The following is a 2,746-nucleotide window of genomic DNA, read 5'->3' as shown; positions in this document are numbered from 1 at the left end:
ACTACTACTACTACTACTACTACTACTACTACTACTACTACTACTACTACTACTAATAATAATAATAATAATAATAATAACAACATTAAGCTCATTCTTGCCTTCCTTGTTTCCTTTCATTATGTTAGGTTCAGGTTTTATGGACTGGCTGAACAACGTTATGTTTGGATATTTTGTCCTAAATTGTCATACTCGGGATGTTTTCCCACAGTCCCACCGTCAAGGTTACTCATACAATAACTGGACCTCAAGCCAATCTCCTTCCTGTCTCCGTTATTGCAGCTACTCAGTTTGACTGCACGGGTTAGAGTGGCATGATACAACAGCTGTTGTCTTCTTTCCCAACATAGTATTCTTATATTGTTTCTTCTGCTTCCCAACGTCTAATAACTGCAACTTTAAATTTACTCAAAGTAGAATGGTGACTGAAAATATAAACATCTTGTGCAGCTTGCCGTTGTTGCAAAACAGCATATACGATTTTATTTTGGGAGATCGCAGGCATTTATTTCCCAAAATAAAGCACTTGGGATTTTAAGGATTATGTAGCCATATAAAAGCAGTTTTTGCAAAGCATCAGAATACTGAGCAGCAATTTAACAGGTGGTGCACTACATCAACATCAAGAACTCCCAGTTGTCCCACAATGCGATTGGTCACTTGCAATGTTGAATCTGGAGCAACCTTAATTATGATGATGTGGGAACAAAACCAACACGAGGATATCAGATCGTGCACATCTTGCGGTCACGTGCACTTCACTACAGCACAAACACGGGAAAACGACCATTCCAAAACGAATGACATTTAGAAGACTCCATTATATTACATTTCTTTGCTCTCAATGTTATGATTGTCAATAAACGCTTTTTGTATAAAATAGTGCAATTTATGCCTTCAGCATCCGTGTGTAGAAGTTGTTAAACGGTTTGTTTGTTGTTTAAAGATTAAATAATAGTTGTTGTTTAAAAAAAAAAAGCTAAAAAAGAGACACACAGTGACCGACATAGAGGGATCATGTTTTAAGCGTACAATCTGTTTGTTTACTATCCGTTTTTTCATCAAGAAAAAAAAACAAAACAAACGAAAACACAAAAATCTAGATGCTGCAATAAAGCTGTGACTATTTGGAGGAGCGTTAATATGTGTGCATAATGTCTTGACGTTTGTTTCTCGCGTGCGCTAAAAGACGCGGGCCAAACAGCAAGTTGGCGAATGAAAACCTCAGGCCTGGCTGGCTGAATTTCCTTAACATCAGCAGCGCAAACAACCCTTGTATTATGTTGAAAAGAAACTTCCTCAGTACGAGAACTGAAGAAGCTTCTCGGATGAGAGGTGAAACGTCTTCAAGCAACTTAAAGAAGTCCAGATGCTTTTCTTTCCAAGCTCCTTAGACCATGCACCTACTACTGCTGCAAGTCAGTCTGATCCAGTGGCTTCCATTTCTCTTGAAATGCACGCCTCCCCTCCACGTTAGTCATGTCCAGTATAATCCTCTCTATTGGAGGGGATATGAAGAGCTGAAATGTTGATTGAATATCATCAACTCGTATGGCGGCAAATCTTGTAGGACCAGGAGTCATTTTGATGACGTTAGAAGATGACAGCCTGCCTTGACTTGGTGTGGTGATAATGACCATTTTATATTACCATCATCTTTAGATTTCCATGTATCCTCTGTGGATGATAGTTGCTGCATTCCTTGGTTTTCATTTGATGTAGAGATGGCAGCATACTCAGCCTCAGAATCCTCCTGTCCTTTGGAAAATTGGCAGTCTGGATCATCAGCAACAGTGTCCTCAGCCTCTGAAAGATCTTCTGTCTCTGAAACATTTTTTCTTCATCACTATCCCAGTTATAAAGCAGTGATAAAGCTTTTTCAGCCGTCAACCTTCTGGAGCTCATTTTTGGTGTGTTGAAATGACATGAAAACATGACAAGAGCAGGGGAGAGAAAGTTTCTTGCATACACACCTGCGTCAGAATGTATTTTCAGAGGCAATCAAAACAAAGTACATCAAAGAGAAATGTTTATTTTGGATCTGAACATGTTTTTACTTACATATAAGTATGTGGGTCAAAATGACCTGCAACATAATTTTATATACAAACATTGCAAAGACATTCCAGGACACATCAAAGTGTCCATAGTTTACACACCCGTTCATGATCCCAGATGAGGAAAAGTCATGAATTTTCATGAAGAAAATGAAAGGATGACCAGTACTTTGGTCAACGCACAAAGAAGAATGGGTCAAATTGACCCTTAACATAATAAGAAGGTAAACATTGTGATCCTCAAACTTCCGTCGATTCAATGAGAGTGTGACTGCACCGCTTCCACTTCCATTAATATTACACACGCAGTGTCTGTGTGGGTCTTAGAAGTGAGGTGTTGTGTTCATTTACTCTGTTCCCTTCTGTTCACAGTCTGTGTGCTGGAAACGCAACATTTGTTTTGCAATTTGGATCCATAAAACAAAACAAAGTGTGCAACAAAAAAGAGATAAACAAAAGAATATGGCCAGTTAATTTCCTGCTATTGAAGTTGATATCACTAAAAATGGGTACATATGAAAACCAAATAAGATTTTGAAATCAATAAATGGACTTATTTATTGATTGATTGATTGAAAGTGCCAACCATCACGCTAATGATTCTCAGTAGAGGTGAGCTGAAGCACCTTAAGATTCACTCTCACAAAATGCAGACTTTAAGAGCAAACTTGTTCAGGAAACACTAAAAA

The sequence above is a fragment of the Pundamilia nyererei genome, unplaced genomic scaffold, assembly GCF_000239375.1.
Source record: "Pundamilia nyererei isolate P.nyererei 1_Seehausen unplaced genomic scaffold, PunNye1.0 scaffold00539, whole genome shotgun sequence".
Classification (NCBI taxonomy): Eukaryota; Metazoa; Chordata; class Actinopteri; order Cichliformes; family Cichlidae; genus Pundamilia; species Pundamilia nyererei.
This window is presented reverse-complemented; position numbering follows the sequence as displayed.